The sequence below is a fragment of the Canis aureus genome, chromosome 32 (assembly GCF_053574225.1).
Source record: "Canis aureus isolate CA01 chromosome 32, VMU_Caureus_v.1.0, whole genome shotgun sequence".
Lineage (NCBI taxonomy): Eukaryota > Metazoa > Chordata > Mammalia > Carnivora > Canidae > Canis > Canis aureus.
The window spans coordinates 26148617-26163030 of NC_135642.1; the positions used below are offsets into that span (position 1 = coordinate 26148617).

Here is a 14414-nt window from a genome sequence, read left to right on the forward strand (position 1 = left end):
GAAATAGGATTATTATCTATGAATATATTTGGAATTATAATTCCTTTTTCTATCATTACTCCACCTAATTTGAGAAAATTTTTCAGCAGCAGGAAATAAAAATAAACTACATTCACCACTCTAATAATGAACAACTGATGCACATTTGAACATTTTTAAAAAGGTAGACAGTATTTGACTTAATATCTCATTGTTTAAATGTTCATTTTTATTTTTTAAAAGATTTCATTTATTTATTCATGAGAGACACAGAGAGAGAGAGAGAGAGAGGCTGAGGCACAGGCAGAGGAAGAAGCAGGCTCCATGCAGGGAGCCTGATATGGGATTCGATCCTGGGTCTCCAGGATCACACCCTGGGCCGAAGGTGGTGCTAAACCACCGAGCCACTCAGGGATCCCGTCATTTCTATTTTTGAATAAAACTATTTTGTTAATTTTACCTGCAAGTAACTTACGTTCAAATATGTTTTAACATGAGTATTTTCTCACGTTTTTTGACATTTTCTAAATTGTTGATAATTTCAAATGCATTAAACTTCCCATCTCACAGGTTTTTAATAAAATTGTTAGCTTTGTAAAAATTATAATTAAATAGTATCAACTGGTATTCGGTACCAAAAACAACAAAATATCGGTTATCATAATTTTGCTGGGGTATTGTAACTACTAAGCTTATGAAACATTCTAATCATCTTCCACATCTTTCAGTTCAGGCTTTGAATGTCAAGTCAGATCAACACAATGTTAAGAAGTAAAAACCTTAATTCCAGACCTATGGAGTAGGGAAAGAGGAAAACATATCAGCAAGGAGAGCACATAGTAATTTAATGAAGAGAGATATAGTTTGAGAAAGCATATTTTGTGTTCCCTATATCCATTTACAGAGTGAAGCTGGGAAAAACTGTCTTACCTAGTGGGGTTATACCAAGGAGACAGTAATTTTAGGAAGTACGTGTTTAAAAAAAAAAAAAAAAAAAAAGAAAAAACCCTTAGTCTAAGCCTACTTACCTCACAGAAATGCTTCACAAAATAATCATGTAATATTTTCCTTTCTTCAGACTTAAATATGATACAACAAATAAATTAGCAGTCATGGGCCAAATATAATAGAATATAATACATCGTGAATAACAGTATGCCTGGAAGAACATTTAAAGACTTCTTGCTACAAACATTTCAGAAACTCTGTTTCCCGTTTCCATAAGTTGTTTATAAACTATTTATTACAGATAATATCATTCTAAGAGATTCCCACTCATCTCTCCAATAACAGGTTTGGCCTCCATCCAAAGTTCAATACTATTTGTACATTTATTTAGTCTCCGAGTCTGAACTCAGCGTGACTCACAAATCCTATATAGTTGATTCAAAATTCTCACGTTGCAGGAATTATGATCTATGAATACCAGATATTAGACTTCACCCTGGAAAATCTGAAGAGAAGTACAGTGTTATATATCAACTGTAAGAAGCTCTTAAATTATAGCCTTGCCAGGACAAGTCAAACTCTATTATGTGGATGTACCTACTGCTTCCTCTTCCTATAAAATAATTCTGAATATGAAACATTTACTTTTAGTTTCCTCAAATGAGAACAAAATTTTACATTTTTAAAAATAATCATAGCAGTAGTGGCTAATTCTCTAAAAGTTGAAAGATAAAATTTTTTAAAGCAAACTACCATTAATCTCATCACCCAGAAATATTTATTTATACCCTTACTATGTCTTCTTAAACGTAACTGGGATCTGTTGATGAGGATGTGCAGAAATTGGAATCATTGTCCACTACTGACAGGAATATAAGATAGTGTACCTGCTGCAGAAAACAATTTGGTGTTTCCTCAAAAAGCATAGAATTATCACATGACCCAGAAATTCTACTCTAGGTATATACCAAAGAAATGAAAATAGGCACTAAAACAAAAATGTGCACATAAATATTCATAGATATACTATTCTCATGAGTCAAAAGGTCGAAACAATCCAAAGGTCCATCAATGGGTGAATAAACAAAATGCAGTAGGTACATCCACATAATAGAGTATCATTCAGCCACAAAAAAGCATGACCCATACATGGATGAATCTTGAAAATTTTGTTAGAGAAGGTAGACATTTTAAAAGGTCATGAATTATGCAATTTCACATACATGAAACATCCAAAGTAGCTACATCCATAGAGATAGAAAGCTGACTGATGATTGCCAGGAGCTGAGGCGGCAGGAAACTGGGACTGCTTAAAGCATATGGAGTTTCATTTTGGAGTGATGAAATATTTTGGAACTAGATACAGGTGATGGTTACATAATATTATAAATGTACTAAATGTCACTCAATTGTGTACTTTAAGTAGTTGATTTTAGGTTATATAAATTTTACCTAAAAACAAACTGATCATAAAACTAAAAAAATTTCATTTTGATACTAATCAAGAAAGTGACAATTAAGTTTGTATTTATACCCCAAAACGCTTTTTTGTTTTGAATCGTTTACATTTTACAATATTTATTTATTTATTTGTTTATTTATTTATTTAGAGAACATGAGTAGGGGTAAGGGGTAGAGGGAGAGAGAAAATCTCCTGCATGCTCCACACTAAGCTCAAAGCCCTACACAGGGTTCAATCCTGTGACCCTGAGATCATGACCCAAGCTGAGATCAAGAGTGGGAGGCCCAACCAACTGAGCTTCCCAAGCATCCCCATTTTAGTCTTTAATTAAGCACGTAAAACTGTACTATTTAATATATTTCTCCATGAACATTTTGTGAAATTCAGATCACAGTCTATCATTTACAAATCTTGTGTTTCTTCTGATCTTCTCTATCCATTTGCACAGTTTTTGAAAACATAATCATCCCACCTTTTTAAAAGATTTTATTTATTTTTTAGAGAGAGTGAGTGTGTGTGAGAGAGGGAAGGGGGAGAAGGAGAGAATCTCAAGCAGACTCTATGCTGAGCACATAGCCAAACACAGGGCTCTATCTCAGGACCCTAAAATCATGACATGACCTGAAATCAAGAGCTGGAGGCTTAACCAATTGAGCCACCCAAGTGCCCCCTTCATCCCACCTTCTTTTAACTTTGAGATTGGCCTGAAGCTGGAATGGGCCTGTGAGATTAAGGAGAAGGTTTCCACTCAATGTTTTCTACACTTACTCTTTCTCCTTCAGCTTTCTGCTCTTGTTCCTTCCTGGTCTGCTCTTTAGCAATTTTTAAATTTTCTCTAGTTCTTCAAGAAGAGGTGCAGTATCATCATCACTCTCCTCTTCAAAATCTCCATCTTCTTCACCTGTTAAGAGGCTTATCTGCATCAAGGTTGGCAGCAGGAATCTCATCTAACCAAGGCTTCTTTGACACTGAAGAAGAGATTGTATGTTCTCATGTCAGACAATCTCTTTTTCTCTTGCTATTGCTCTCTCTCTCCCTTCCAGCTCTGTCCTTAAGTTGTGATTTCAAACTTCTGCTTCCTGAATAGTTTCTCTATATTTTATCTTTGTGTGATAAGACCTCTACTTGAATACTGCTTTAAGAGGTGGCTCAGATCATCTTCTCCTTTTCCTCTCCCATCTCTCACAGATTCAAAAGTTGGCCTAGCTGGTGTTGTCATCTTTTCTGACTGGCTGAGGTGATGAAACAGCCTTTGGAAATCATATAGACACCAGTATGACTCTTCCCCAAAATGCTTTAAAAAATAGTCATTGTTCAAAAGTTTCTTGCCTGATCTTATGAACCTTTAGGGATCTGGTTTTAAGTAAATTAGCTTGTAGATCAATGCCTCTCCATGGGACACTGGTTTTTACTGGCATCTTCCTTTACGGTATAATTTGTCCTATGCTTTATAGAATGTTTGGTATTACTGGATGCTGCCCACTAAATGTCAGCAGACATTCTGACAACCAAAACTGCTCCACATATTACCATATGTCCCTAGTTGAGAGCTACTACTCTGGAATGTAGAGAACAAAGTCACTCATATGCAATGTTTTGTTGACTCACATATAAGAAGTTCCCTAACATATGCAATACAATGCTCTACAAATGAGTTATTTCAAAAGTTCAAACTTTGTTAGGTATGAAAAGTGAGCTTTTTGTTCTGAAAAACACAAGATATAAACATTTGCTAATTTTATCAAAAAAATCATTTTGTTGTTCAGAAAATTAAAACTAATTTTTTTAAAAGATATATTTTAGAGAGAGAGAGAGAGAAAGAGAGAGCAAGCAAGCAAGGGAGGGGGAAAGAATCCGGAAGTAGACTCTCCACTGATCCTTATGTGGGGCTGGATCCCAGGACCCTGCGATCATGTCCTGAGCAGAAATCAAGAGTTAGACACCTAACCAAATGAGTGGTTCAGGAGTCCCAAAACTAGTTTCAACTAGAAGAATTAACTCTATTACCTAACTTTTGTTCACTATTTAATTATTGATATTAAAATTAAGCTGTCAACTTCTTAGTGACATTATTGCATTCATTGAGTTAGTATTCTTTCTATTATTCTTTGAGATTACCAAGTAAAGCAAGTAAAGTTATAAGGAATAATATACCACACATGTTCCTGCCAGTGATTTTAAACTAAGCTGAACATTTTCCCCCTTAAGGAAGAAAATTTCATGGATAAAATGGAATCCCCTCTAGGCTCTTTTCCAATTTCATTTCACCATTCCTTTTTGATGGTGACAACTATCTATATTTGTTGGTTACGGTTCTTATGAATGTTTATATATTTATTACAAATTCAGTATAATAGTAATAATAATAATAATAACCCCCACCTGTGGTTTCACTTTCCATGGTTTCAGTTACCCAAAGTCAATCATGGTCCAGAAGCAGGTGGTCTTCCTTTTGATGTATAATGTATGATCAGAAGGTCAACAGTAGCCTACCTCTATGTCATGATGGCTATGTCATTCACTGCACTTCATCTCATCATGTAAGCATTTTACACCCTCACATCACCATAAGAAGAATGAGTACAGTAAGATATTTAGAGAGAATATATTCATCTTTTATTATAATACTTTGTTATAACTGTTCTATTTCATTGGTTTGTTGTTAATCTCTTACTATACCTAATTTATGTATAAGAAAAAACATAGGAACTAGCCATGGTTTCAGGTATCCACTTGGGTCCTGGAATACATTTCCTGTTGGATACATGGGAGAACTAATGTATGTCATTGCACAATATGAAGCAGTTTTGTTTACTATAAACATGGCGTTATAATGGATGTATTATTCTAGCATTTTCCACTCTTTTACTTATTAACAGGCTTTAGAAAAAGTGTATCTATTCTGATTCATTCTAGTTTATCCTCATAACTGTTACATAGTGTTATGGGTTGAATTATGTATCAATCTTCAGTACCTCACAATATGAACTTATTTGGGGACAGGGTCTCTACAGAGGCAATAAAGTTAAAGTAAATCAATCACTCATGCTGTGAACTCTAATCCAATACCACAGCGGTGCTAATGAAATGGAGAAATGCAGATAGAGACACACATGGGGGGGAAGATGATGTGAAGAGACATAAGGAAAAAGCCATCTGCAAGCCAAGGAAAGCAACCTGGAAGATCCTTTCCTCATACCCCTCAGAAGGAATCAACCCTGCTAACACCCTGATCTTAGACTTCTGGGCTCCAGAACTCTGAGAAAATAAATTCCTGCTGTATTAAGCCACCTACTCTGTGGTATTTGTTATAGCAGTCCTGGAAAACTAATACACATAGTATCTCATTGCCTGAACAAACTACTTTTTATTTATACATTCTTCTATTGAAGACACCTATGGTGTTTCTAGCTCTATACTGTAACACACGATATTGCAACAAACATTTGGCACATAGATCATACTATGCACACTGCAACACTTTTTCTCAGACACATACACAAATCTAGCAGGGGAATTGTTAATCCTCAACTTTCTAATTATTGCTAAACTGCTATTTATTTCTATTGCTATACTGCTATACTCTATTATCTGTGTATGAGAATAATTTCCTTACCCTCTCTAAAATCTGGTAATGACAGACTTTTGCCAAAGTTATGTGAGTGAAACTATTTTATTGTTTTAATATGCATTACTCTATTAGTGAGGTTTAACATCCTTACACGTTTATTGACCACTAAGCTTTCTTTTTTTAATCAACCACTAAGCTTTCTTATGTGCCCTGCGTACTCATATCCTTTATCCATTTTTCTACTTTGTTTGCTATTATTATTCTTTTTTTTTTTAAAGGTTTTATTTATTTATTCATAGAGACACAGAGAGAGAGAGGGGCAGAGGAACAGGCAGAGGGAGAAGCAGGCTCCATGCAGGGAGCCCGATGTGGAACTCGATCCAGGGTCCCCAGGATCACACCCCAGGCTGCAGGCGGCGCTAAACCGCTGCGCCACCAGGGCTGCCCTATTATTATTCTTATAATGAGTCCTCTTTATACCTTAATGCTAATCCTTTGCCAATTATTTGAACTTCAAATATTTTCTCATCTGCAGCTTGTTTTTCTTTTTATGCTGTTCTTTTATAAAACACTTTTATCTTAATGTAGTCAAATTTATCAGTATTTTCCTTCATGAAAAGCGCTTTTGGTGTCTTGTTTTAAACATTATTAATATTCATTGATAATTAATTGATATTAATAATTAATATTAACTAATATTCAAATATTATCATGAGACCACAAAGAGACTCATTTCCAGGGTGCCTGGGTGGCTCAGCTGGTTAAAGGTCTGACTCTTGATCTCAGCTCTTTTTTTTTTTTTTTTTAAGCTCAGGTCTTGATCTCAGGGTTTTGAGTTCAAGTCCAGTGTTGGACTCCATGCCTGGAGTGGAGCCTACTTAAAAAAGAGGGAGAGATTTATTGTCTTATAAATGTTTGCTTTTCATATTGGTGACCTGAGTTTCCCTGGATTCTGTGTGTGATATATTTTTTTTTCATATAGATAACTAAAGGTCCAGTGGTCCATCCTTTACCTTGTAGACAAAGCTGCTGTCTTATTTATGTGTTTCCTAAGTCTAAAACTTTTCCTGGTACACATTAGGCAATGAGTGCTCAATAAAACGAGGGGTAAAGGGAGGAAAAGGGAGAGAAACAGAGGCAAGGCAGGGATAGAGTACAAGAAAAAGTATTCAAATCATGGTCCTTGGTGCAAACTTAAGTATCAGAACTATATAGGTCAAAGAGTATTAAAAATGGACTCGGGATGGGCTGCAGGAAAATGGGCTTTCCAGAAATACTGGAGGCAAAGACACTGGTCATGTAACTGGGTAACCACTCTTCTTTCTCTCTTCCAGGATGAGAATATGGGCCTTGCTGGTGCTGAATTTGTTCAAAATCCAGAAAAGTGGGATCCCTAGGTGGCTCGGCGGTTTAGTGCCTGCCTTTGGCCCAGGGTGCGATCCGGGAGACCCGCCATCGAGTCCCATGTCAGGTTCCTGGCATGGAGCTTGGCCCAGGGCGCGATCCTGGAGACCCGCCATCGAGTTCCACGTCAGGTTCCTGGCATGGAGCCTGCTTCTCCCCACTCCTGTGTCTCTGCGCTTCTCTCTCTCTCTCTCTATCATAAATCAATCAATCAATCAATCAATCAATCTTAAAAAAAAATCCAGGAAAGTGTGACGCTTTATAACTATCATTTGATTATTATGTTAAGTCTTTGCAGAATTTTTTTTTTAAAGATTAAGGATAGACAGAGAGAGAGAGAGAGAGAGAAGCAGAGACACAGGAGGAGGGAGAAGCAGGCTCCATGCCAGGAGCCCGACGTGGAACTTGATCCTGGGACTCCAGGACCGCGTCTCGGGCCAAAGGCAGGCGCCAAACCACTGAGCCACCCAGGGATTCCCCAAGTCTTTGCAGAATTTAATGAAAGCCTAGATATAACAGGCAAAGACAGTCCACACATTTGATATAGCAACTCTAGCTAAACTTTTCCTGCAGGAAAAGTAGCTATATGCACACAAGAAAACCCAGAGAGATCAAAAAAGCTGTTTAAAGACATGCTGCATTTACTATTACTCAGAATAGTCATTTGGCTTCTGTATCCTTAATGACTTAATCCAGGAACATACAGCAGGTGGGTAGACAGTCTCTTCCCAATAATCCCTAAATTTAAAGGCACAAGAGAAATAAAGGGAAAGTAGAATGGGACCTACAATGACTTCTGCTTTGGTGGCCCTCTACAGAGAAACAGTTCCCTAGAGCAAGATTGTGATATCTAAGTCAGTATAGCTAAGGAAGTATATTCCTTAAGAATAAAAGGGGGCTTAGCCACTTGATGAAGGTACACAAAACCACCTATGAAGTATTCTTGCCAAAATATTAAACCATGTCTACGTACTGAACCATATTTACATCTAACTATCAACACATAGTAGAGATGAGAAATATGCTTTAAAAAAAGCAGCAGGGGAATGAAATCAGCAAAATTCAGACTGTAGGAAACCCCAGAGGACGAATTGATACAGTTTCTTCAATAGAAAAAAAGCTACAAGAAAAATTTCAAAAGAAGACCTACAGATTGAGAGATAATCAACAGCAATATAGGGATACCAGTTCAAATTACAAAGGAAAAAAAATGAGACATGAAAATAAGGAAGAACTGTATGCTTGCAGATATTAAGGAATGATTCTTTTCTTGGTGGATTAATCACAGTCCTATTTATTTGTAGATGACATGATGTCCAGATTTACTACAAAATAATCAAAGGAGATTTTATATATAAATACACACATATATACATTTAGCTATGAGACTAGTTGTTGAAGCTAAATAGGGACATGAGAGTTCACTATATTTTCTCTCTGTATACAACTGAAATTTTTCAAAATAACAAGCTTTAAAAAGGGGAATGCTTAGCATATCCTTTCCAAAAGAAAAGCACATCATTGGGACACCTGGATGGCTCAGCAGTTGAGCGTCTGCCTTCAGCCTAGGGCGTGATCCTGTAGACCCGGAACTGAGTCCCACATCAGGCTCTCTACATGGAGCCTGCTTCTTTCTCTCTTATGTCTCTGCCTCTCTGTGTGTGTCTCTCTCATGAATAAATAAAATCTTAAAAAAAAAAAAAAGAAAGAAAGAAAAGCACATCATCAACCATTCTGATCCTATCACGGAGACTCGTTTAGGACATAAAAATCCTCTAATGTTGATTAAAACTATGAAGAACTTATATTCTGTAAGACAACATAGAAAACTAAGAATCACAGATTCACCCACTTTATCCAGTGACTACCAAGTTACTTTACAATGTTTACTAAAGAGCCATTCAATGATATGGAGTATGTTACAAGTATTTGAAAGTTTAGATTATGACTTATTTTAGTAAAATTATTTTCCTTGGTTTAGCTATTCTCCACATATAAACATCTTTTATTATATGATTGCTGGTTACCCCAAATCCTGAATTTTACTAGTAAAATTTGCTCTAAAAGACTGAAAAGTCTGTATTTTGGGGGGGCAGAGTACTAAACAAATTGTGTGATTCTCTTTAGCCTCAATCTATGTACTTGCCCATATTTTTCAATGTGCATATTTTCTAATTTATAATAAAAGTTCAAAGTAGTCAAATGACAGGAAATCATTTGTTCATGTAATCACTTTTTAAAAGGTAAAAGGAGCAGTTCAAATAAATTTATCCAGTAAGAATACCATGGTACAGATAGCAGGAAAAAAAACATGGTTTATGAAAAGAAAGAATTCCAATTCTGCCACTACTAGCTATATACCCTTTACTTAGATGAGCTTTTCTTGAAGTATAGGACCCCTCCTCTAAAGTTTTTTGTGAAGATTAAACAAGATGATCTACATAAAAGTCATACTGCAGTAACACACAAGTAACAGACTCTTACTGTTAAATGAAAGTAAATCCAGTCTAACCCTTTCAATTTACAGTAAGAAAATAGAGACTCAAAAGCTTCAATGACTTGTGCAAGGTCACACATTGATTTTTATTTGACCACAATATCCAGTAAAAATGCTCCTATTATACTAGATAATCACACCTCTATTCTACAGTAGGACTTTAATTAAGAAGAACAATTGTGTTCCAGTCTCATCATTTTGGAACTTCCTTCTCCAAAAAACATGAAGTATTGGCCAGTAAGTGAGCTGGATGAAGGCTTTGGCTAGCTTCCAAGTCATATACTTTTTGCTGGGCTTCAATGCCCTCTAGTGCTGATCTGCAGACGCAGCCTCTGGTTCCAAATACAGGCAAATTTACCTGGTCTACAGACCACATAACAATGCCCATGAAAATAATGAAATGAGATATGAGGCAATTGAGACCCATGTATAAGGACAACTCTGTTTTCTTTGGAAGATGAAATTTTAAAAAGGTTTTACTTTCTTTTCAAATTTTCAAAAAGTTTTTTATACTTTTTATTCTTGTTCAAATTTGTATAATAAACATATAAAACTTTAAAAAACCAACTAAAACAGGAGTCAGGACAGAATCATGTGGATAGCCCAGTGAGGATTACTCTTCTTTGAAGCTTAGCTTCAAATAGAGTGACAGCTATGCAACTTAGTATCTTCTTATGTTACATTTTGAGAAAGCAAGGTCAGAAATAAGTCCCATCATTAAAATAAAGAACACATGGGGATAAAATTAAGTGCCATTTTCTCTGGATGTACCTTAGATGTCACCAATTGGTGACACGTGTGTTAGTTTGTTTATTTCTTTGAGAGAGAGAGAGTGCACCCTAGAAAGTGAGGGGTATGTATAAGGAGAGGGAGAATCTTAAGCAGGCACCACGTCCAGCAGAGCCAAATGCAGGGCTCAATCCTAGGACCCTGAGGTCACGACCTGAGCCACCATCAAGGATGTTTAATGGACTGAGCTACCCAGGCCCCACTATGTGTAAGTCTTTTAAAACTGAAAAGCATTAAGCCAACCTATTAATAGCACATGCTTATTGATTCTTTTTAAAAAAATTTATTTATGAGAGACACAGAGAGAGGCAGAGAGACAGAGAGAGGGAGAAGCAAGGGTTTTTGCAGGGAGCCTGATGTGGTACTTGATCCCTGGACTGGGATCACACCCCAAGCCAAAGGCAGACATTCAACCACTGAGCCACCCAGGCATCCCGCTTATTAGATTTTTAACTGAGATCCTAAAACAAGGAAACCAAAGTGGGAATTGCTATAGAGGACCAAAGTTAAAACGAGATTTCCTTTAAGCCTGCAGACTCAGGCAACGATGCTCAACACAGATCAGAAATTAATGTCTCATATAAACTGCTACAAGAGTATTTCCTGAAATTGTAGTTGAAATGACTCTTGCATATACTGGCCTCACTCTTGAGACACAACTTACTACTCTTTTCTAGATTTTATTAGGGTGGTAAAGGGTTCAGTATTCCTCCAATATCTGTTCCAAAAAATGTAGCCACCATGTTCAATGTCCTTGTCTTCCACTTAGCTCCAAGAATCATAGGACTTTTTGTCATCATGAAAAGACAAAAAACATGAAAATTATTTTGATAGTTGTTACTAAAATTATCTCCCCCAAAGCACTGAAAGAACCAAACTGGAGATCACCTGATCTAAAAATGGTGCTTCAGGGGCAGCCTGGGTGGCTCAGTGGTTTAGTGCCACCTTCAGCCCAGGGTGTGATCCTGGAGACCCGGAATCGAGTCCCACATCGGGCTCCCTGCACGGAGCCTGCTTCTCCCTCTGCCTATGTCCCTGCCTCTCTCTCTCTCTCTGTGTGTCTCTCATGAATAAATAAAATCTTTAAAAAAATAAAATTAAATTAAAATATTGCTTCAATTTATAAAGTAGAAGGCTACCTAAGGAGATCAAAGAATACTCAATGTTCAAATGATGGTTTAGAGAGGATGATACCAAGACAGACACATTTCAAAGGTAGAATAGTTATCATTGGAAATAGGTAAGATAAATTATTAATAAATTTGGAAAGATCTTGATTTTTCACCTTTCTCTCTGTGCCTAAAGCACAATTCTATATAGTAGGTCTAGAAGTCATCTCTTAGGATACTTCAAAGATACATGAGATGAAGGATCATGAGATCTTAGGCTAAAAGCTTCCAAAACAAAACAAAACAAAACAAAAATACAGAATTCTGCACTGGTCCAAAAAGCTTTATAAAAACTTAAATAATGAGTTTCAGTCTCTGAGATCTATAGGCTTATGGGGAAAATGCCCAACAGAAATATAATACAGGCCACATAAGTAGTCTTAAATTATCCAGGAGTCACATTAAGTAGTAAAAAAAAATGAAAATAAATTTAATAAAATGTTATTAATAATTGATACATTAAAATATTACCACTTTAATATGTAATCAATATAATAATTACTACAATATTTAGATCATTTTTTCACATTAAATCTTTGGAATCCAGTATATACCTAATACTTAACACATCTCAATATGATTTAGCCATATTTCAAGTGCTCAAAAGCCACATGTGGCTAGTGTCTACTGTATTGGTCAGTGTAGGTCTATCACACAGTATGTCTCACGGGCTATCTTTAAAAGAATCTAAGAAAAGTTTGACAACTCCTTCAGAGGTGAACATGGAGAGACAAAACAGATTGTTACTCTTTAATTATAGGATTTTCTCCCTTAAAAGTATGTATAAAAATGCAAATTTCTTAGACTGCCTTCAATCATGATACATGCAAAATAATTCCTTTCTAGATTTTACTGGAGCAGTAATCAATATACTAATACCCGTCCTCCAAAAAAAAGACATGACTAATTTTATATCCTATTGCCCTTCACTTAAATCCAAGAATCACAGCCATAGATGATAAAGCATTTATGAGTCATGGTCAGTAATATAACATAGGCAGAAGACAAGTATCAAGTATAAAAGGAGTACAAAAATGTTAGAAGCCAGCCTTCTAACCATCTGGAACAGAGAACTGCAAGATCAGCATACACCAGTGACATATTACCAATATTCTAGAGTTCTATTTTGTGACAACTGTTCCTCCCAATATGAATAGGTGCCCCATGAAAAAAAGTGTCCAATATTCCACTCAATCTAGGAATTGCTGAATTAAACAATATTAAACATATTCTAGGTTCCTCCATCCCTATAATACCTGACTGTTCAAGGATCTTAATATGCCCATGAGTACTGTGTCCATTTGAGAGGGGTTTAAAAAGAAGGCTACAGTACACAACTGTACTGTACTTCACTAATTTGGTGAAGAAACTTTACTTTTGTGAATCTTAACTAGCATCCCAAACTGGAAAATGATTATCTAGAATAGAACCACAGATAAGACTAAGACTATTCCCACAAGCTCAAGGAGAATCAAGGATAGACAGTGTATTGGTAAGGCCTAAGCTGGCTTTGAAGGTCTACTAACTTATCGGGAAAACCTTTTTGATTTGGTCAAGTAAAAAAAAAAAGGCAATGATCTGCATTATTCTATTTATAGGGCTATTATACTCACCCCCGAATTCCTACATTCAAGGAATAATGGCCATGAAATAGAAGGTTAATTTAATTTAAATCCTACCCAAAAATCTCATTTTGGTCTTATTCTCCTACAGACCAAAAAAAGAAAATTTATGAAATCAAATGGAAGTGAGGGTCAAAACTCATTCTAATTGATTCTAAAGCTGTTGCAGTTAAAACTAGACATTTGCTGTTCACAAAGTTTAAAGAAGTAACCAAGCAACCAGAATAATTAACATACATATAAACATCTAAAATAACAACATTGTCAAGAACCAAAAGGGATATAAAATACATATAAGGGTGCCAAGTAAGACAATAAAAGCAAAAAGAGAGTTATCTCCCCTAAGGAGGGGATTTTACAATGACTTATGGAAGGTATCACAGGCAAAAGAAAGAACACTCCAAAAAAATATTGTGATTTCTCTAAATTCCGAATCTGGATTACATGCTCCCCCTACAGGATCAAAGGAGAGAAAACACAAGATGAAATCAATACTCAATAGTATTAGTTTTTTGTTTTTTATTTTTTTTTACAAAAACTTTATTATTACAAGACTTTTATTATTAATTCTGTCCAAAACCCTCAAAGTATTTAACACATAAAAACATACATGGCTCAGCTTTAGCTTTTAATAAGTGGTCTTTGACTCTATACTTCTATATAAAAAAAGATCTGTGCAATAGCCAGAGAAGGAGACATTTAATTTTTTGCCAAGTCTGGTGGGTATGAAACTGTTGTCATGATTTGCCTTTCTCTGAAAACTAGTATGTCTGAACATGTTTCAGTGTTTTTTTTAAACCATGTATCCTTTTAATGAAATACCTGATTATGGTTTTTGCTCAAATTTCTATTTGCTTCTCTTAGTAATCTGTTAAGACTTCTTTATATATTTCAAGTACTAATCTTTCAGCTGTGTTGCAACTACCTTCTCTTAGTGTATGACTTATGCTTTCACTTTCCTTATGTTGACACA

General features: G+C 35.8%; 1 protein-coding gene and 1 pseudogene across 3 annotated transcripts in view; both read right to left on the bottom strand.

The window, feature by feature from the left end:
- RFX7 (regulatory factor X7) overlaps positions 1–14414 on the bottom strand; it is a 132771-nt gene that overhangs the window by 83590 nt on the left and 34767 nt on the right. The gene's annotated exons all lie outside the window — the stretch shown is intronic.
- Positions 2736–3681, bottom strand: LOC144302874 (spliceosome-associated protein CWC15 homolog; annotated as a pseudogene).